This window comes from Ruditapes philippinarum, unplaced genomic scaffold, assembly GCF_026571515.1.
Source record: "Ruditapes philippinarum isolate M1 unplaced genomic scaffold, ASM2657151v2 ctg4732_1_1_1_1, whole genome shotgun sequence".
NCBI lineage: Eukaryota > Metazoa > Mollusca > Bivalvia > Venerida > Veneridae > Ruditapes > Ruditapes philippinarum.
This window is the reverse complement of record NW_026860833.1, coordinates 69,414-93,386: the sequence shown is the minus strand read 5'-3', so window position 1 is coordinate 93,386 and position 23,973 is coordinate 69,414. Positions and strand designations below refer to the sequence as shown.

At 33.8% G+C, this 23,973-nt stretch overlaps 1 long non-coding RNA gene across 1 annotated transcript in view; it reads right to left on the bottom strand.

Moving 5' to 3' along the window:
- Positions 1-2,335: 2,335 nt before the first annotated feature.
- The window catches only part of LOC132713512 (uncharacterized), a 40,083-nt gene continuing 18,445 nt past the window's right edge, over positions 2,336-23,973 (bottom strand). Inside the window, exon 2 of the long non-coding RNA XR_009623455.1 lies at positions 2,336-22,321. This is a non-coding gene — a long non-coding RNA (uncharacterized LOC132713512). The remainder of the gene's footprint in view (positions 22,322-23,973) is intronic.

The window sequence follows — 23,973 nt, the reverse complement described above, 5'->3', positions numbered from 1 at the left end:
AGTGTTGTACAGGGTGAGTCACTGTGACCTTGACATAATGAACAGCATCCCAGAACAACCATTTTTCAATCACAACCTAAATTTGATTGTATTTATAATTCTGCAGTACTGATGTCATGTCAGACTAAATTGTTTAAAGTCACAGGTGGTATTGACTTCAACTTCTGCAGAAATGCCATACTAGATAAATTTGTTGTATATTATTAGAAAAGCAATAAAAACTGTTTGTTTTATGTGTCATTATGCAAAAATGTCCTAATTTAACTTATTATAGCTCTGACAGCTACTTTGTGCAGTGATGCAGAACAGGCCAGTGACATCTACAACTAGAAATCCACCATACAGATTGGCCTTCATTTTTATTTATTTGTCAATAAAGTTTGTGTTTTACACACATTCCTAAACATCTGCTGGACTTCAACGTTTCCTTTATTAAATGCCACCACCCCCCATTTTTTTTATTTTTTATTATTTTTTGATATATTTTCCTTTTTTATTTCTCATTATTTCAATTGAGTTTTATTTTTTATCTTTTTTTTTTTAAATTTTAATTTGTTTAATCATCTAATGAAAGAGAAAGTTGGAAGTAAGCTAGAGGTCAGGCCTGATAGACACATTTAATTTATCTATAAAGTTTGTGTTTTAAACAATCACTAGGGATCACCTACTGGTCATGACTAACCAACATGCCAAGTTTGAAGTTCCTAGGCCTAAGCGTTCTTAAGTTATTGATCGGAAACCATTTTTACTTACAAGTTCAATGTGACCTTGATCTTCGACCCCTTGACCTGTAAATCAAGAGGGGTCATCTACTGGTCATGATCAATCACCATACCAAGTTTAAAGTTCCTACCCTAAGAATTCTTTAGTTATTGATCGGAAACTGTTTTTACCTACAAGGTCAATGTGACCTTTACCTTTGACCCCAAAATCAATAGGGGTCATCTACTGGTCATGGCCAATCACCATACCAAGTTTGAATTTCCTAGGCATAAGCCTTCTTTAGTTATTGTTTGGAAACAGTTTTTACCTACAAGGTCAATGTGACCTTGACCTTTGACCCCTTGACCCCAAATCAAAAGAGGTCATCTACTGATCATGACCAATCACCATACCAAGTTTGAAGTTCCTAGGCCTAAGGGTTCTTTAGTTATTGATCGGAAACCCTATTTACCTACAATGTCAATGTGACCTTGACCTTTCACCCCTTGACCCCAAATTCATAAGGGGTCATCTACTGGTCATGAACAGTCACCATACCAAGTTTGAAATTCCTAGGCCTTAGGGGTTTTTTAGTTAGCACTCGGAAACCATGTGGTCTACAGACCGACGGACCAACAGACCGACAAATGCAAAGCAATATACCCCCTCTTCTTTGAAGTGGGGGCACAATAAGCATTTTGATTGGGCCATCCTTAAAAAATTGTTTGTTTGCAGTAACACGACCAACTCACGAAATTTGCCTGACTCAAATCTTTTTTTTTTGTCGCCATAATTAAGCCTTGTGCTTTCTTTTTGTTCTTTTGAAGACAGGGCTCTCACTGGCAGGAGCCAATGAGGACATTGGCTGCAAAATTATAAAATTGGCTCAGGAAAATCACAATTTAGCTCAAACTAACAAAAAGAATGACTTTTGGAATCTTCAGTCTAAATTTAGCATTTGCTACTTTAAGAATGGAAAAGTACACATTTGGTTTTCCATCTTTAACTTCTGTTTTACCACTATTATCTCAAAACACAACGATTTCGGATATAAACAGTAACACAGTCTATAATACACTGACCTCCCTGTATGTTTACATTTTTATCAGCTCATTCTTTTTTATTTCTAATTTTTTATAATTTTTTTTTTGGTATATTTTTCTTTCTTATTTCTCATTATTATTTCAATTAATTTTTCTTTTTTATCATTTTTTTTTTTTTATTTTTAATTTTTTTAATCATCTTATGAGAGAGAAAGTCAGAAGCAAGCTAGAGTTCAGGTATGATAAATTTAGACACATTCAATTTGTCTTTAAAGTTTGTGTTTTAAACACATTCCTAAACATCTGCGTGACTTCAAAGTTTCCTTCATTAAATGCCACCACCCCCCCCCATTCTTTTTGATTTTTATTTTTTATCATTTTTTTCTTAAATATTTTAATTTTTTACTCATCTAATGAAAGAGAAAGTTGGAAGTAAGCAAGATTCAGGCCTGATAGACACATTCAATTTGTCTATAAAGTTTGTGTTTTAAACACATTCCTAAACATCTGCTTGACTTCAAAGTTTCCTTTCATTAAATGCCACCACCCCCCATTCCTTTTTATTTTTATTTTTTATCATTTTTTTGTAATTTTTATTTTTTAATCATCTAATGAACGAGAAAGTCGGAAGCAAGCTAGAGTTCAGGTATGATCAATTTAAACACATTCAATTTGTCTTTAAAGTTTGTGTTTTAAACACATTCCTAAACATCTGCTTGACTTCAAAGTTTCCTTCATTAAATGCCACCACCCCCCATTCTTTTTTATTTTTATTTTTTATCTTTTTTTTTTAATCATCTAATGAAAGAGAAAGTTGGAAGTAAGCAAGAGTTCAGGCCTGATAGACACATTCAATTTGTCTATAAAGTTTGTGTTTTAAACACATTCCTTAACATCTGCTTGACTTCAAGTTTCCTTTCATTAAATGCCACCACCCCCCATTCTTTTTTATTTTTATTTTTTATCATTTTTTTTTTTAATTTTTATTTTTTAATCATCTAATGAACGAGAAATGTGGAAGCAAGCTAGAGTTCAGGTATGATCAATTTAAACACATTCAATTTGTCTATAAAGTTTGTGTTTTAAACACATTCCTTAACATCTGCTTGACTTCAAGTTTCCTTTCATTAAATGCCACCACCCCCATTCTTTTTTTATTTTTATCTTTAATATTTTTTTTCTTTAGATATTTTTCTTTTTTATTTCTAATTATTATTTCAATTAATTTTTTCTTCTTTTTTTTTATTTATTTCTTTAAATTTTCAAAATACAAAACAGATTATGTTTTCCAATTGATAACTTTAGTAGTTTAGTTAAGTTTACAAATTATTTCTATTGTTGTTAAACATAAACAGTATTTTTTTAACAGAATTATTCAAAGGAATTAAAGGAATAATAGAGTGAAGGAACATTGTGGTCTGATTGCCAAATAAATCTGACCTAATTATGGCACCAAAAACATAAAATTGACAAGGAATTTATTTGGCATTAGTCTAATTAGAAGCTTTACAGATAATTCCTGTGCAGTCTGATTAGGATCCATGCTGTTCGCTTACAGACCCTATAACAAGTAGAGAAACAGCATCAATTAGAATCTTGCTTATTTCAGAACATTTAGAATGTACAATAAAAATAGGTACCCTTTAGAAAGAATTTAGTGTCTGGATAGATAATCACATACCCTTGTGACACAAAGGTACAAATTAAAGTCGAATAATCATTAACATATTCATGAATATAGAGATTTTTCCTTGAATTGATTGATTTATTTTTTCATTATTATCGTAATAAACTCTATTTTCCATATAATATATATATAAATAATGCATAGTGTTTTGCAATTTCATATAAATCTATTTACAAAATGAGTTGTATACAAAATATAAATGTATTAACAAGTTAGTAACAACTTATACAGTTTCATTGCACATTTAAAATTTATTAACAAATATTTTTTTAAACATTAAAAAAAAATGTCAATATTACCTGGGACAAAGGTAATAAGGTTATTCATTGTTCCAGAAATTACAAAAAAATATATATAATTATATATAAAAAGTTTGCCAAAACAGGAATGTAAGGGCAACAGTTTGTAACAGTATCAAGTAAAGGTAGTCATTTTGTTTCATCATAATTATATATTTACAATTCGGGGATGACAGTCTCTGAGAAAAAAAGAAGAAAATTATGTCTGTTATAAAATGTAAAGAAATATGAACAGGCATTCTATTAACATCCCTTGTTTGCATCTAAATTGACAATATGATGTAATCCCCTTTAGCAAGTCTAATCTCCATTCTAACTAACACTCTAACAGATAATTAAATTTAATTAAACTTATTACTGATAACTGATCTGTTTTGATACCATGAAAAAATTTGGCAAATTTCCAAGACATTTCATAAAATACAATAAATGACTTTTACAAAAAGTACATAATGTAAATAAGACATAAACATTTTATCGTTTTCCATGCCAGTTACAAAAGTGGAATGCAGTTTATAAGTATTATTGGTCCTTAGTTTTTGTATTATAACAAAATGTTACTGTTAATGTGATATACTTGATATGATATGGGTACATGTATAATGTAATGATATGAATCATCTAAAATGTAGAACAGTCTACTTCTCTGATATGTTGGTTAATAATTGACTGCTTGTTTCAACATTTACAAACTTTCTTAGAACAATTCACACACAGATGTTTCAAACTACCATTTACATTAGTTCATTCTAATTTTCAAAATTCAAAGAAACACTAATAAAGAACAAGATCTATTAATTTTCAATGGATGCATAAAAACTCAAGGCACAGTTAATACAGACACCTATGCAATATGTTCTTGAATGAAAATACATAAATACTGTCTGATCTGGCAATATACCAAAAACATATATGGGTTTAGACCTATCATAGCTTGATGAATTTAATGGTAAGAGGTTAAGCAGTCAAACTATAATAAGTACTTTTCCCATGATACATTCAATGATAATGTTTGGCCATTCAGTCAATACTATCATATTTCAACCAGGAACAGAGATGTCGGAAAAGATAATAACAAAATGTTACTGTTAATGTGATATACTTGATATGATATGGGTACATGTATAATGTAATGATATGAATCAACTAAAATGTAGAACAGTCTACTTCTCTGATATGTTGGTTAATAATTGACTGCTTGTTTCAACATTTACAAACTTTCTTAGAACAATTCACACACAGATGTTTCAAACTACCATTTACATTAGTTCATTCTAATTTTCAAAATTCAAAGAAACACCAATAAAGAACAAGATCTATTAATTTTCAATGGATGCATAAAAACTCAAGGCACAGTTAATACAGACACCTATGCAATATGTTCTTGAATGAAAATACATAAATACTGTCTGATCTGGCAATATACCAAAAACATATATGGGTTTAGACCTATCATAGCTTGATGAATTTAATGGTAAGAGGTTAAGCAGTCAAACTATAATAAGTACTTTTCCCATGATACATTCAATGATAATGTTTGGCCATTCAGTCAATACTATCATATTTCAACCAGGAACAGAGATGTCGGAAAAGATAATGGAAGGTCAGCCCTAATGTCTTTTTCCACTGCAATATATAATGATAAATTTACTAACAAAAAAATTCTAATAAGTGGTTGCAGAAAAAACTGTACAATTACAATGTGTTTGAGAAGGAAAAATGTATCATTAATCAATAAGTAACATTACAAATTTATTTCAGATGAAATTAAGATATAACCACGACGAAAGGAAGTTTGAAACAAATGTGTTTACATACAGCAGACTCTGGAATACTGAGTGTAACAAATGTGTTTGCAAATTGAATATTTTCAAAGAAGACAAATTAACTATAAGAAAATGCAGAAAAATCAATTTTACAGCAAACCAAAGAAAAAATGAACAGAAAAAAAACTTTACCAAACAAAAATTCTAGAGAAAATGTCTTTACTAAAGAAAAATATGAATGGAAAATTGTGTTTACTGAAGAAAAAAACTACAAAAAAATGTGTTCACCAAATGAATTATCTTAAAAATGTGTTAACCAAAGAAAAATGTACAGGAAAATGACTGTTTTGTAAAAGAAAAAATCTACAAAAAAAATGTGTTAACCAAAGAAAAAATCTACAGAAACTTGTGATTACTGAAAAAAAAATACAAAAAATGTGTTTACCAAAGAAAAAATCTACAGAAAACTGTGTTTACCAAATGAAAAAAAATCTATGTAAGTAAAAATGTACAGGAAAATGAGTTTAATGAGAATAAAGTTTTGTTTACTTGAGAAAAAAATCCACTATGTGTTTACAAGAGAAAAAAATCTACAGAAAATTATGTTTACCAAAAAAAAAAAAAATGTGTACCAAACAAAACTATTAAAAAATATATTTACCAAAGAAAAAAAACCAGAAAAATAAAATGTGTTTACCAACGAAAAAAATCTACAGAAAAATGTGTTTACCGAAGAAAAAATCCACATAAAATGTGTTTACCAAAGATTTAAAAATCAACAACACTCATTGCTTATTAAGAAATTTTTCAACAGACACCAGAATTGCTATAACAAAATTATTAATGTTTTCCAAGGAAAAGTTCTATAGCAGACACAGACATTGCTATTGGGGTTATCAAGTTATTGGTTGGAAACCCTTATGATATTAAATGTGGCCATGACCTTTGAGTCAGCAACCCTTAAGTCAAAAAGGATCATCTACTGCCAAAGACAATTGCAATTATTAAGTTTTAGCCTGAAACCCAAAAATCAGAAGGAGACATGTTCAGCGAAAAAAAACCCAAACCAATGCTCCTATGAAATTTGAAGGCCTAGCTCTCATGGGTTGTTGAATTATTGACTGGAAACCATATTGACCAACAAGGACAAATATGTAACATAGACCCTGTTCCACCAAAATCAAGTGGTTTTCTATCAAAGACCAATGCTTCTATCAAATTTTAAAGTCAAGGGCCTATAGATTGTTATTAGTAGGAAAACATTTTGACATTAAAGGCCAATGTATTCCTCGGACCTACCTTAAGTCAAAAAGGGTTAATGCAGCAAAAACAAATGTACTTATAAAATTTGAGGGTCTTATGCCTATGGGTTGTTGAGTTATTTGTAAGACCTTGACCAAAAATCAAGAGGGGTCGTGTGCGGCACAAGACCAATGCTGTTAGGGAGACCCATTGGTTTTCAAATTCCTTCCTTTACTACCATCTACACATTAAGGTTGTTCATCCCTGTAAGTTTAAGCAAAATCTGCCATCCGGTTTAAGAGGAGTTGCATCCACAAAATTTCTAAATAGTATATAATGAAAAAAACAACAAAGGGCCATAATTCTGTTTAATTTGGTTGCAGCAAAAATTCCTTCCTTTACTGCCATCTATACATTAAGGTTGTTCATCCCTGGAAGTTTAAGCCGAACTAACCATCCGGTTTAAGAGGATTTGCATTCACAAAATTTCTACATAGTATATAGTGAAAAAATCAACAAAGGGCCATAATTCCTTAAAATTTGGTCGCAGTGAAAATTCCTTCCTTTACTACCATCTACATCTTAAGGTTGTTCATCCCTGTAAGTTTAAGCAAAATCTGCCATCCTGTTTTAGAGGAGTTGCGTTCACAAAATTTCTACATAGTATATAGTGAAAAAAACAACAAAGGGCCATAATTCTGTTAAATTTGGTCGAAGCAAAAATTCCTTCCTTTACTACCATCTACACATTAAGGTTGTTCATCCCTGTAAGTTAAAGCAAAATCTGCCATCTTGTTTAAGAGGAGTTGCATTCACACAATTTCTACATGTATATAGTGAAAAAATCAACAAAGGGCCATAATTCTGTTAAATTTGGTCGCAGCAAAAATTCCTTCCTTTACTACCATCTACACATTAAGGTTGTTCATCCCTGTAAGTTTAAGCAAAATCTGTCATACGGTTTAACAGACGGACAAGTGCAACGCTATATGCTCCCACATTGTGGGGGCATAATAAAATTGACCTTAATAACCAAATTTTAATTTTGTTTAAAGCTCTCACAGAAGCAAATGTCATATGACTGTGAAATATTAAAGAACAAATTATCCAAGAGCAATAAAAAAAATGCCTTTAGGTAACTTATACAGATTACTGTACAGTAAAATGAATTGATTGTGATTTTATCCTGAATTATTTTAGTTTAGAATTCTTCAATATTCTTCTTCATTCTTCATACTTTCAAACATGTTTGTGTTTTATAATTTCAGATGCAGATAGTCTTCAAGCCAAATCTTTGGCATTAACCAAGCAAGCTGAAGCAGCACCATGGAGTGTGTTTCAGCTGTACCTGTCATGCCACTGACTTAGATTTTTCAGGAACCTTGCTGTCCAACTTTACCTGGCAAATGTTATAGTTACTGAGCTGAAAGCCTTTTTATAATTACTGACTATAAATTATATGAGTTAAATGTGTGAATGTGATAGAAATGTAACTACAAAAATAAAGTTGGATGTAGTTTGTTTTACTGAATAGCTTATGCCATACCAAAGTCTTATTTGAAAGTCCTTTTTGCTTTTAGATCCGACATAGCGTCACCCATCTAAAGTAAAGGTTCATGTAGAAGAAATTAAATGTAGTTCTTATTAAATTAGCGTTCAGATATCAATTTATAAATTGTTACCAGATTATCAAGGCACATATAATATTGTCAAGTATTTTGAAATTCCATGTCTAGTTGTGAGTACAGTTCAATAAAAAAAAATCGACCTACCTACCCACCTTCAAAATTCTGGGTTGGGTTACTATGGAGCAGAATTTGGGTATTTATTCATTTGACTACTTGTTGTTTTCATTTGCTTAAGTTTAAATCATATTCCTACAAATTTGATTCATCTGTGAGTAAATCAAAGTTCTTTACTTAAATATTTATTCATTCTTTCTTACTAGTTTATAGTAAGTTGTAATAGTCTAAAGCCAATGCCAGTACTTCATCTTAATTCGTTTAATTTAATATTAGATACCAATAAATAACCTTTTGTTTCAAACATGTGCTATCTCTACTTAGTTAAAAGAAAGTATGTTTTCTCGAACTTGTTTCTTACAAATGTATTTGTGCAACTCATACTCTCATTCGTTTCACACTGAAAATAAATTTTTATGTAAGAGGCTATAAGAATTGGATTGGATTTTGTGGATTTTTTCTTAAGAGAATATTTCAACGGTTACACCGTAAGAAATTACAAACTTGCACGGCAATATTGGTTCCCAGCCAGATGTACAAATTCAAATTTCAAATGTAATTTCGTATTTGTGTTCTTGCAGTATGCGTCTAGGTGCATTCATACAGATTTTATTTCAGTGTTATGTAACCCACTTTGTATTCTTAAAAGAAAGGACATACAAGATCATAATTTAAAACTAAATTATTCAAATTGAAAAGGAAGATAAGGATTTCATGAATATGAACATAAATTAGATAAATATCAATTGAAAGATAAACAGGGATTTAATTCCCAAATTCTGCTCCATAGGTTACTGCAAACAAACACTTTTTTAAGGATAGCCTTGGTTTTAATCACCTAATGAAATCATGAGCTGTCCTGACACACTCTATTCAACTTAATATCGGCAAAAAATCACACAGCTGATAAATGTTAATTGTTTGGCCGTGGGGTATCTGACAATGTACATACCTGTTCTCCATAAGGAACTGTCAATGCATGAACCACTCCAACCACTGGTGGAGAAGAAATGACCATTGGCATACCATACCGTCTTTAATCATAAACATGTCATAAAGAACCTGCAGCCCAAAATCCATACCCACCCAAACCCAAACCCTAAACCTAAAAATCCCTGTTGAGCTTACAAAACAAAACACATTCCTGTCATAAAAGAATATCAATATAGAATTTACAATAAAAATAAGTATTTAAGAATAAACAGTATAAAATTCTTGCATAAAAGCTGACCACTGATATTTACATTTACAATGAAAAGTAGACATATCACTGGAGGTGATTATTACCCCCACAAGCAACTTTGACTTTTTGAAAAATAAGTAGTCTGAAGAAAAATTTGAACACAAACTAGAACACAAACTATCAATTGTGTACAAAGAAATAATTCAATTAATTGTAATCCCAACTGGAGTCTCAAAATAAGCTTGCTTTTCACAAAGTTTCATTACAATATCTCATTCCTAACTCTAGTTATTGTCCGAAAACCATTTTTCTATTTTTAGTAACACTGTAACAGTGACCTTGACCCTACGGCCTCCAAATGCAATACAAACCAAGGTCTCCATATAAGCTTCCTATTCAACACGTTTGATTACAATATCTCATTCCTAAGTCGAGTAACTGTCCGAAAACCATTTTTCAATTTTAGTAACAGTGACCTTGACCTAAGTGGGCCCAAATGCAATACCAACCCAGGTTGCTATACCAAAAGTTTGATTACAATATCTCATTCCTAACTCTAGTTATTTTCCCGTAACCATTTTTCTATTTAAAGTAACAGTGACCTTGACCTTGACCCCAGGGGGTCCAAGTGCAATACCAACCAAGGTCTTTATATAAGCTTCTTATACACCAAGTTTGATAACAATATCAAACTCCTTACTGTAGTTATTGTCTGGAAACCATTTTTTCCATTTTTAGTTACGGTGACCTTGACCCCAGTGGGTCCAAATGCATTACCAACACAGGTCTTCGCATAGGCTTGCTATACACCAAGTTCAATAACAATATCTCACTCCTAACTCTAGTTATTGTCCGGAAATTATTTTTCTATTTTTTATAACAGTGACCTTGACCTTAACCCCAGGGGGTCCAAGTATGATACTAACCCAGGTCTTCATATAAGCTTTCTATACACCAAGTTTCATAACAATATCTCATTTATAACTCTAGTTATTGTTCGGAAACCATTTTTCTATTTTAAGTAATGGTGACTTTGACCTTGACCCCAGGGGGTCCAAATGCAATACCAACCCGGGTCTTCATATAAGGTTGCTATACACCAAGTTTGATAACAATATCTCATTCCTAACTGTAATTATTGTCCGGAAACCATTTTTCTATTTTTAGTAACAGTGACCTTGACCTTGACCCAAGGGGGTCCAAATGCAATACCTACCGAAGTTTCCACATAAGGTTGCTATACACCAAGTTTGATTACAATACCACATTCCAAACTCTAGTTATCATCTGGAAACCATGATGTGGACCGCCTGACGGACTGTCCAACTGACTGACCAACAAGCTGACCCCTAAACTTCGTTTGTTGGGGTATAAAAACATGCATTAACAGATAAAATCATGTGGTTTGGTAATTTCATAAGTTAATCAACATAAGACTCACCCATTTAAAACATTACAAAATAAGCGAAACAAGCAATAATCAAAGTATTGCAAGCAATCCATAAGTCCCCTACCGGTTAGAACACCAACAACATTCTGATGGGCCATTAGCCATTCAATCATACCATTGAATCTGACGTTACTAAGTCAGTGCATTGCTAAGAAATGTATTCTCCATGCTTCAAATGTGAAAATCAAGATTTTTTAGTCAAGGCCCCTGTGACCTTGACCTTTGACCTCAAAATCAATAGGGGTTGTTTAATAATCATGACTAACCTCAAAGCCAAACATGAAGACTGGGTCAAAGGAATATCAAGTTAATGGGCAGACAAGATTTTTTTTAAGTCAAGGCCCCTGTGAGCTTGAACTTTGAAACAGTGACCTCAAAATCCAAAGGGGTCATCTAATAATCATGACTAACCTTCATGCAAAATATGAAGACTGTGGGTCAAAGGAATCTCAAGTTATTGGGCAGGCAAGTTTTCTTTTTAGTCAAGGCCCCTGTGACCTTGACCTTTGACCCAGTGACCTCAAAATCAATAGGAGTCATCTACTAATCATGACTAACTTCCATGCCAAATATGAAGACGGTGGGTCAAAGGAATCTCAAGTAATTGGGTGGACAAGCTTATAAAAGTTAAGGACCGTGACCTTGACCTTTGACCTTAAAATATACTGGATCCAGAATATGTGTTAAATTTGCCATATTTATCTATTTATTGCCATAGCAACCAAATTTTTCAACATAGGAAGAAAAGACTAGAAATGTGTCATCATGCCACGGATGCCCCGGCATGCAGCCAAAATTTCAAATGTTATAATATTTAGTTCCAAATTTGTTTGCACAAATTATTGTTTTCAATTTAAGTTCAAAGCCCTTAAAACTTTTCAATGTTAACACAAACCATTTTCATAAAATGTTCAAGGCACTGAAATTATTCAGTCTTAACATTTTGAAAATAGCATATTTCATATTTGTAGCCAAAATAATGGCTACATACATTTCGACAAAAGTATGAGTGCTGAAACTGAAAGTTTAAAATTTTTCCAATATTCAAGAAAGATAAGTTTGTCCAAAATCATTGAACCACGACCAAATTCAAACTTAAACTGCTTATTCCTAAGATGTATCTATATTATTTCAGAGTGAAAGGGACATAACTCTGCCAAAAAATCATCGAACCATGACCAAATTCCAACTTGACCTGCCCATTCCTTTGACATATCCATATGTCAAATTTGAGTTGAATATGTAACACTGTTGGGTAGATAATGAACAGAAACTGTGAATTTCATATTATTTTCAAAGTAAAAGGGACATAACTCTGCCAAAAATCGTCGAACCATGAACAAATTCGAACTTGACCTGTATTTTCTCATGAAATATCCATATGTCAAATTTGAGTTGAATGTGTTGTACCTTTTGGGAGATAATGAACGGAAACTGAAAATTTCATATTATTTTCAAAGTAAAAGGGGCATAACTCTGCCAAAAATCGTAGAACCATGACCAAATTCGAACTTGACCTGTATTTTCTCATGACATATCCATGTGTCAAATTTGAGTTGAATGTGTTGTACCGTTGGGGAGATAATGAACAGAAACTGAAAATTTCATATTATTTTCAAAGTTAAAGGGGCATAACTCTGCCAAAAATCATCGAACCATGACCAAATTTGAACTTGACCTGTATTTTCTAATGACATATCCATATGTCAAATTTGAGTTGATAATGTACAACTGTTACTTAGATAATGAACGGAAACTGATGATGACGGAATGACAGAATGACGGAAGGACGGAATGACGGAAGGACGGAACAGGGTAACACTATATGCCCCGGCCATTACATGGCGGGGGCATAAAAAAGACATGCATAATCTCATACTGCCATTTATACATATGTCAAGTTTCATAAAAATATTTTCAGTACTTTTTGCGTTATCGCTGGATCCAGTTTGGTGGACGGACTGACAGATAGACAGACAGATGGATGGAGGGTAGAGCTAAAGTCCCCTCCGGTTAAACCAGTAGGGGACACACAAGAGCATTATATGCCAGAAAGTACTTTTTCTTTTAGTAAGGATGAAGCATTTGTAAGACATGGTAGTTAAATACAGTACTACCTCCTTCAAAAAGCAATCCTCCTTCATAGCTGAAGAACATTCATGTATAATATACAGTTGCTGTTTTTAAAGCACCACCAACAAGTTGTTATCTTGTAAGTAAAAAAAGCTACAACTGATGGACAAAAAGACGTCAGGGGTATAAAGCTATTAGTCCTATAAAATTTTACACCTGTAGCTTAATTAATGCTTGAGTTATTGAACGAAAACTGTTTCCAGTTTAAAGGTAATAGTTAGCTTGATCGATCTTTGACCATGTGACCTCAAAATCAATAGAATTCTTCTACCCAATATGGACAATCATTCTATGAAGTTTGAATACTGTGGGCCAAATGGAACTTAAGTTATGCTCCGGAAACCATTTTCAGTATTACGCTAATAGTGACCTTGACCTTTGACCTTGTGACCCAAAAATCAGTAGGGGTCTTCTACCCAATATGGGTTATCATCCTATGAGGTTTGAATACTGTGGGCAAAATGGTCTTTAATTTATGCTGCAGGAAACCATTTTCAGTTTTAGGGTAGTAGTGACCTTGACCTTTGACAATGTGACCCAAAAATCAATAGAGGTCTCCTATCCAATATGGACAATCATCCTATGAAGTTTGAAAACTTTGGGCCATATAGAACTTAAGTTATGCTCCGGAAACCATTTTCAGTTTTATGGTAAAAGTGACCTTGACCTTTGACCTTGTGACCCCAAAATCAACAGGGGTCTTCTTCCCAATATGGGCAATCATCCTATGAAGTTTGAATACTGTGGGCTAAATGGAACTTAAGTTATGCTCCGAAAACCAAATTGATAACAGACAGATGGTCATTCCTACGAATTGTCATTTATTGGGTATTTCTTTTGTTTAAAAGTAGCCAATAAGAGAACAAAAGTACCCAACAATACTGATAGAACTAGAACTGCCACTATCATGGCGTGAATACCCCCGCATACCACTTTGTCAGAATCAACAGTGGCCATTTAGAGCTCAAGGAAAACCTCCCTGGCAAATCTGAGGTAACTAAGCCAGTGCATTGCTAAGTTATGTATTCTACACGTTCAAATGTAAAAATGTCAAAATCAATACATTGCGGACAGGACATTCTTAAGCAATTGAGAAGAAAAGCTTTTTTTGCCAAGTTCCCTATAACCTTGACCTTTGACCCAGTGACCTCAAAATCAAAAGGGGTCACCTTATAGTCATGATCAACATCCATGCCAAATATGAAGACTGTGGGTCAAAGGAATCATAAGTTAATGGGTGGACAAACTTTTTAAAGTCAAAGTCCCTATGACCTTGACCTTTGATCCAGTGACCTCAAACTCAAAAGGGGTCATCTACTAATCATGATCAACATCCATGCCAAATATGAAGACTGTGGGTCAAAGGAATCTAAAGTTATTGGGCAGACAAACTTTTTAAAGTCCCTGTAACCTTGACCTCTGACCCAGTGACCTCAAAATCTATAGGGGTCACCTATAGTCATGATCAACATCAATGCCAAATATGAAGACTGTGGGTCAAAGGATTCATAAGTTAATGGGTGGACAAACTTTTTAAAGTCAAAGTCCCTGTGACCTTGACCTTTGATCCAGTGACCTCAAACTCAAAAGGGGTCATCTACTAATCATGACTAACCTCAATGCCAAATATGAAGACTGTGGGTCAAAGGAATCTTAAGTTATAGGGCGGACAAGCTTTTTGAAGTCAAGGTCCCTGTGACCTTGACCTTTGACCTGGTGACCTCAAAGTCATTAGGGGTCATCTACTAATCATGACTAACCTCCATGCCAAATATGAAGACTGTGGGTCAAAGGAATCTTAAGTTATTGGGCAGACAAACTTTTTGAAGTCCCTGTAACCTTGACCTCTGACCCAGTGACCTTAAAATCAATAGGGGTCACCTATAGTCATGATCAACATCCATGCCAAATATGAAAACTATGGGTCAAAGGAATCATAAGTTAATGGGTGGACAAACTTTTTAAAGTCAAAGTCCCTATGACCTTGACCTTTGATCCAGTGACCTCAAACTCAAAAGGGGTCATCTACTAATCATGACTAACCTCCATGCCAAATATGAAGACTGTGGGTCAAAGGAATCTTAAGTTATAGGGCGGACAAGCTTTTTAAAGTCAAGGTCCCTGTGACCTTGACCTTTGACCAGGTGACCTCAAAGTCATTAGGGGTCATCTACTAATCATGACTAACCTCCATGCCAAATATGAAGACTGTGGGTCAAAGGAATCTTAAGTTACTTGGCGGACAAGCTTTTTGAAGTCAAGGCCCCTGTGACCTTGACCTTTGACCTGGTGACCTCAAAGTAAGTAGGGGTTATCTACTGATCCTGACTAACCTCCATGCCATAAATGATGACTGTAGGTCAAAGGAATCTTAAGTTATTGGCCAGACAAGCTTTTTGAAGTCAAGGCCCGTGTGACCTTGACCTTTAACCTGGTGACCTCAAAATCAATAGGGGTCATCTACTAATCTTGACTAAACTTTATGCCAAATATGAAGACTGTAGGTCAAAGGAATCTTAAGTTCTTGGGCGGACAAGCTTTTTGAAGTTAAGGCCCCTGTGACCTTGACCTTTGACCTAGTGACCTCAAAATCTAGAGGGGTCATTTACTAATCATGACTAACCTTCATGCCAAATATGAAGACTAAGGGTCAAATGAATCTTAAGTTATTGGGCCAACAAGAAAAAACCGACGGACAGCCGGACGGACGGCCGGCCGGACGGACAGCCGGACGTTCTCACAGGACAGTAATTATGTGGCTACTCTATTGTTCTCTCTATTGTTCTTTTTAGCCACGCAAAAGAAAATAGCCACATAAAAGCATTACGGAATGAATGACATCAAAGAGAACCTATTGTCCCTCTAGCCACATAATTACTCTCCTGTGAGTGCGGACGGACGGACAAGCTGATTCCAGTATACCCCCCTTACAACTTTGTTGTGTGGGGGTATAATGATAGAATTACCCAACAAGTGTCCTCTCTTTTGTCCGAGGTACCCAACAAGTGTCCTCTTGTTTGCACGGACAGACGGAAGCCAGGGGGTATAACATATGCCCGAAATTTTTTCGGCCTTTATAAAAACGTACAATTGCCCAATCAAAGGTCATCTTTTATGCAAGAATAAAGCCAATGCACTTTTCTTATGCATTAACATTTGCAGAAGCAGAAGCCCTAAGACATTTTAAATCTTATCGCTTGGGCTTTAAATGCCTCTTCATGCTCCTACAGATATTAATGCAGGATGAAAGGTGCATTAACCTTTAATAAACATTAAAGCCCAGGCCTCGACAAATCCACTTGCCTGCTCACATTTGAAAGTGCAAGTTAGAGTCAAAAGATTTTATGTAAATTAAGATTTTTGGTAAAAAAATCAAACTGCAGACACCATGTCAATAGTAATACTGTCAAATGAGAACCGGAAAATGACCTTATGACTAGGTATAAAAACTTTACCGAACGTTTATGATGAATCAATTCATTAACAACATCAGCATTCGACAATGTTTTATACTTGGCCAAGAGTCAAGTGTGCATATGTGTTTAATAAGTATTTGGTTATAAGTAGAGCTGTAACGAACGTTCATAATCTCGGTACAAAGCGAATTTGTCATCAATTTCTGACACGAATATTCGCGTGCCTTTGTATTGCTAGATTTGCATTCTTTTGTAATTGTAACTAAAGAGAAAATTCTGATATAGGTTTTGCCTTCAATCCTATATTTTAAGCTTATAAAACACACCTTTTAAAATAATCAGCATATTTTTATTGTGTATCCAAAGTGTGTTATATGTCAGAAAATAAACATCTACCGCAAAGCTAGCAACGAGAAGTTTCGCTATATTTAACTTCAACACAAGAAAATTACCAAAATACGCGAAATAATCGTAACGTTTATTAAATTTTGTACCGTTAGTTAATAAATGCAATGAATATTTAAGTCTTTGAATTGAATTTTAAAAAAGTTTTTATACAATGATAATCAGCATACTTTCATAGCGTATCCGAAACTTGTTATATATCCAAACATCTACGGTAAAACTATCAACAAGAAGTTTCGCTTTATTTAACTTATAACAAAAGAAAATTACTGGGAATATGAAAAAAATGGTTACCTTTTATTTGTACCATTAGTTAATATAAATGCAATGAATATTTAATTCTATGAATTGAATTTAAAAAATATTTATATGATGAAGATCATGATGCTAAATACGGTATGGCAAAGTGTCATTTTCGTCTGCAAAATGGACTGAAATAGTTTACCTTACAAAAATGCCCTGGCTAAATATTCGTCAAAATTTTGGAAAAACTTTAGCTTTTCTAAAAATGATGAGACTAAAGTTATCTGTAAAACATGCCTTTCTGAAGTTAAGTACAGTGGTGGTAATACAAACATGATGTTTCATATGAAAAGGCATCATGGAGTTGATGTTTCAAGTACAGGTACAGGAATTAGAATTTTAGATAACACTTGTAGCAAATGAATCTGTTTAACAAGATGTCAAAATGCAACAGATTATACATTTGATATGACTTTCTGCCGATAAAAACATTTAAAGTTCCCATTTAAAATTAGAAATTAAAGCAAACTATCGAAAGAAGTTGATTGACAAGTACTTCAGTCCAACCACTGCCAATTCCTGCCATGAATCTGTGCTGGTAGAAAGAGACTTTGTCAGGCTAAAGTAAATCAAACAAAATTTGTAACATAGTTACCAACTTCCCCCGTCTAGGGGAAGTTTTATATGAAGCATGAGGTATGGATTTCAGGACTTTCAGTCCAAAATTCTGATCAATGCTTGATCTGCAAATGCAACAATAAATTTATTAAAGAAATACTAGTAAAATGAAATATGGAATATAGAATTCTATCATGTTAACCTTTGACCTCTAAGTGTGACCTTGACCTTGGAGGTAGTGGTGCAGGTGTTGTGCATGACATATCATCTTATTAACATTACTATTTGTGCCAAGTATTTTCAAAATCCCTTTCACTATGTAGAAGTTATAGATCAGACACAAAATATACCCTTATAACAAACTATGTCAATCTTTGACCTTTAAGTGTGACCTTGGAAGTAGGGACCCATGTTTTACACCTGACATATCATCTTATCATTGTGATTATTTGTGCAAAGTATTATTAAAATCCCAGATTATGGACTTGACACAAAATATACCCTATAACAGACTATAAAAATCTTTGACCTCTATGTGTGACCTTGACCTTGGAGGTAGGGACACATGTGTTATGCATGACACATCATCTTATCATTGTGAATATTTGTGCGTAGTTATTTCAAAATCCTGAAGAAGTTCTAGATCAGACACAAAATATACCCTTAAACAGACTATGTTAACTTTTGACCTCTAAATGTGACCTTGAACTTGTTCAAGAGTTCTGCAGACCAGAGATTTACCAGAGTCTCACACAGGTGAACATGTTGCGCATGTAATACAGAAGGTTTCACTAGAATGGGGCTGTGGAATTTCATCCCTTTCTACTGATAATGCTTCTAATATGAAAGTTGCAGCAAAGGTTGCAAATATTTCAGTCCATTTAAGATGCTTTGCCCACACATTAAACCTGGCCTCCTGCAACTGCAAGGCTTTGGACATTATAGAAGTACACCAAGCATTAGCTAAGATAAGAAGCATAGTTTGTTTTCTTCACCGTAGAACAACCGCTGCTGCTTTATTCAAGAAAAAGCAAACCATGCTCTAGTTGTCTGATCGCAAATAATTGATAGATGTTCGCACCCGTTAAAGGAACTCCACTGAGGTTTATAAGCCTAAAAACATATCATTTTAATTTTCCACATAAATGAACATGAGCACTTTAACAGAAATACAAATTAAATACAACTAAGAAATATACATGAAATACATTGAAAACCGTAACTATGCTATTCTCAGTCCAATTTGATTGAAAAGCATTTAAATGCTTTTCAAATTTGGGTCATTTTTCACTATTATAATAATTATTCTGGATAAACAGAGTAAATTTATGATCTGAAATTTTGCACTTAAGTTATATGTATAGATGTACATCAAATGGAGTAATCATCTTAAAAAAATTATTTCCAGTCCCGTCATTTCAAAAAACCTCAGTGCAGTCCCTTTAAAATAGTATCTTCTTGATGGTAGATAGATTTCTTGAGCAACAAGTGGCAATACTGGCTACCTTTACAGATGAAACTATCAAAAAACAGCATGTAATTAAGTCAGTTACAGCTGTTACGCTTAATGACCATGGAGAAATTAAACTATGTGCACTAATGCAGTCTCTTTATCATGCTTAGCTATGACTGCTGATCAGAAACCAACAGTTGGTATCATCATTCCTTTCTTAAACAAACTTAAATTGTTCTATTATCAGAAAGAAGATGACGCAGCTTTTCAAAAAATAGGCAAAACAGTTTCTGACAATTTGGAGACTTGTTATAAAGATGAGATGACTCTACTTCCTTGAGGAGTCAACTTCATTTGACGCAAGATTAAAATATGTCACATCTGAAGCAACTTGGTGAAGGCTTTCGGACAAGCTTGCCTTACATGGCCCAGTAAAAGTAAAGATGGAAAAAAATCAATCTAAATGCTTATATTCAATTTGTACAAATATTTAAAAGAGTACTACTTAAATATTCACTTGTAAACAAGTTAAATATCAAAGTATCCCTTGTAAATATGTTCTGCTTTCTATTTGAACGGCTGGATTATAAAGTCTTAGTAAGATTATAGTTTGACATAAAACATTGAAACTATTTCATCATTCAGTGATGTATCGCAAACCGATTTGTGTATTGCTCCTTTGTATCGTGAATCACATCATATCGCCTCTACTCTGACAATACACGGCCCTAGTTATGTTGAAAATTAAAATTATAGATCTATCAAAAGAATTAATACGTACATGGATAAAGGTGATTATACCGATATAGACCGATAGATAGTAAATTTGAGTCTGTTTGATTTTTACAAATTTTGTCCATCAAAATGCAGGGCAAGTAAATTTGAAGGGTCACCTTGCCCAGTAGGGACAGTGACCCTAGAAAAATTCATCGAGGCCTGTAGCCAACAACATGCAGCGGCCACACTCGACTTTTTCTTAATTCTAAATTTACATCTTTGACTTTGACAGTCAACGACAAGGTCATCATGGTAATTTTTTAATTTGTTCACGTATAAAAAAAATCTGTAACTAAACTAGAACTGCCACTGCCATGGCCTGAATACCCCAGCATACCACTTTGTCAGAATCAACAGTGGTCAATTTAAGCTCAAGGACAACCTCCCTGCCAAATCTGAGGGAAGTAACCCAGTGTATTGCATAATAATGTAATAAGAAGACTGTGGGTCAAAGAAATCTTAAGATATTGGGTGAACAAGCTTTTTTCAGTCATAAGGCCCCTGTGACCTTGACCTTTGACCCAGTGACCTCAAAATCAGTAGTGGTCTTCTACTCATCATGACTCAAACCTCCATGCCAAATATGAAGACTGTGGGTAAAAGAAATCTTAAGATATTGGGCAGACAAGCTTTTTCAGCCACAAGGCCCCTGTGACCTTAACCTTTGATCCAGTGACCTCAAAATTAGTAGGGTTCATCTACTCATCATGACTAACCTCCATGCCAAATATGAAGACTGTGGGTCAAAGGAATCTTAAGATATTGGGCGGACAAGCTCTTTTTCAATCAAGGCCCCTGTGACCTTGACCTAGTGACCTCAAAATCAATAGGGGTCATTTAATAATGATGACTACTCTCCATGCCAAATATGAAGACTAAAGGTCAAAGGAATCTTAAGATATTGGGCGGACAAGCTTTTTGAAGTCAAAGCCCTTGTGACCTTGACCTTTGACCAGTGACCTCAAAATCAATAGGGTTCATCTTCCCATCATGACTAACCTCCATGCCAAATATGAAGACTGTGGGTCAAAGGAATCTTAAGATACTGGATGGACAAGATTTTTTTTTTAAGTCATGGCCCCTGTGACCTGGACCTTTGACCCAGTGACCTCAAAATCAATAGGGGTCATCTACTCATCATGACTAACCTCCATGCCAAATATGAAGACTGTGGGTCAAAGGAATCTTAAGATATTGGGGGGGACAAGCTTTTTTCAGTCAAAGCCCCTGTGACCTGGACCTTTGACCCAGTGACACTTCAAAATCAATAGGGGTTATCTACTCATCATGACAAACCTGTGGGTCATAGGAATCTCAAGTTATTGGGCGGACAAGGGAAAACCTACGGACGGCCGGAGAGATCGTCACCAGGATGGCCGGACGGACAAGCTCATTCCAGTATACCCCCCTTACAACTTTGTTGTGCAGGAGTATAATAACAAAGTAATAATAAATTCAATTTAGCAAATTTGAAAACTTTGAACTTGACAGTAATGGGCATAAAATGGGTCCAACAATGACAGCCTGACTGTAGCAAAAGCTCAAAAAATTTCTTAAAATTTTTTGAGCAAATAAGCAAATAAAATTTGTGTGAAAAACTCATTTTAGTTTGGTCTCTAATTATCAGTCATTACAGCTTAAATGGAAAAAAATATATTACAGTCTTTTGGACTTTTGGAGTGGAATGTCAAGAGAGACTTGTCTTATAATGCTGCCAGTTCACTATAGCAATATACTGTTAGCTTTTTGAAATTTTATTAAGATGAATATTTCATAGACCTTCAAATAGAATTATAAAGAAGTTAAAAGTTAATAACAATTTTTTAGAAACTTTATAAATGATGTATAGATTTATATGTATTACTTTGAAAAAATATAAACAAAAAATATGACAACAGTTCTTTAAAAGACTCTACTATTTACAAAATAATGGGCAAAATTTTAGATCACTTTGAACCAGACTTAATGTAAAACTACAAGAAAAAATAAACTTATAATAAATATTAATATTATAATAACTAACTTCCTTGCAATAATCCTTATAAAAAAGTTTCAGTAAGAAACAAAAAGCACAAACCTTTCACAACAGTTTTACGCTGAGCACATGCAGCTAAAGTTCTGTACAGGAGAAGCTCAATCTTGCTGTCTGACTTTAACTGTATCTGAAAATAATTAAAATTTGAAAGTTTTTTATTCACTAGCAAAATTTATCTACAAAATCTGGGGCATAGTTTGTATTGAATACATCTAAATTCTACAAAAACAGGACGAAGCCCCCGGAAGCTCCAGGGTTTTCATCCTTTTCAGATGGTCTAAAATTCATTGCCTTGTAGTGCTTTATCAAAGATTTTCATTAACTGATATCAATATATTTACTGATATTTATTTTGATGAAATCATCACCAATGCCAGGGCTTTTTTTCAATTTTGGGGAAATGGCCTGGCCTTTCAGTGGGGAAAAAATGCACGAGAAAATGTCATTTTGGGGAAAATCTATTACATTAAAAAATGAGTAAATAACTTTAAAATAAACAATAACAAGCAACAAACAATGTAGCTATGTGCAATATAAAACATGAATAATGTAGGAGGAATTGCCACAGAGGAAGTGTTCACTATAATTATATTCTGTATAAGGAAAAAAAACAAAGGGCCATAATGAAATAAAAAATTATTCAATCACAAAACCCTGGCAATATACGCCAGGGCACTGGATGACAAAGCTACAGTGAAAGTTTGAACAAAATACGTTGAGAAATGTAGGAGTTCAGCACAGAAATTTTTTTTCACTATATATTCTGTATAAGGACAAATAACAAAGGGCCATAATTAGGTCAAATATTATCCAACCACAAAACCCCGATAATGTGCGCCAGAGCACTTGATAACAAAGCCTCTGTGAAAGTTTGGTCAAAATCTGTTGAGAAATGTAGGAGAAGTTGCGCATGGTAAAAATTGTTCACAAAATAATCTGTATAAGGAAAAAAAACAAAGGGCCATAATTAGGTCAAATATTATCCAATCACAAAACCCCAACAATGTGTGCCAGGGCATTTGATAACAAAGTTCTGTGAAAGTTTGGTCAAAATCTGTTGAGAAATGTAGGAGAAGTTGTGCATGGTAAAAATTGTTCACTATATAATCTGTATAAGGTAAAAAAACAAAGGGCCATAATTAGGTCAAATATTATACAATCACAAAACCCTGACAATATGCCCTAAGGCACTTGATGACAAAGCTTCTGTGAATGTTTGGTCAAAATCCGATGAAAAATGTAGGAGGAGTTGCGCACAGAAGAAATTGTTTACGCCCGCCCGTCCGCCCATCTGCCCGCCCGCCCGCCGACTAACCTCAATCTAATAACTAGTTTTTTCCTTCGGAAAACCTGGTTAAAAACATGCCCTAAAAGTCAGGTGGGTCATAAACTATGAAAACATTTCAGATTTCAGAACCATCAGTTTGGCCTTGACTTCCTTAAACATACAAAACCACTCTATTTAAGTTCAGTTGGAATCACTTGAGTCATTTGTAATATTGCCAAGCTTCAACATTGCTGTAACCTCCCCACACACCTCCCCTATTTATTTCAGAATGATTGCTTTGATTTTTCTATGTAAAAACTGCATTAAGTGCTAAAAAGATTAGATTATGATTCTCAAAGGACATTTTGACACTTAATGTACGAAAATCAATTAACTGTTTTATGTTTTATAATTTATTTACATAAACTAACACATTCCTCTCCAAATTCAAGCCGAAAATCAAACAGCAAATAGGTCGCTAAAACATTGTGATAATAGAATATTTTTCCAAT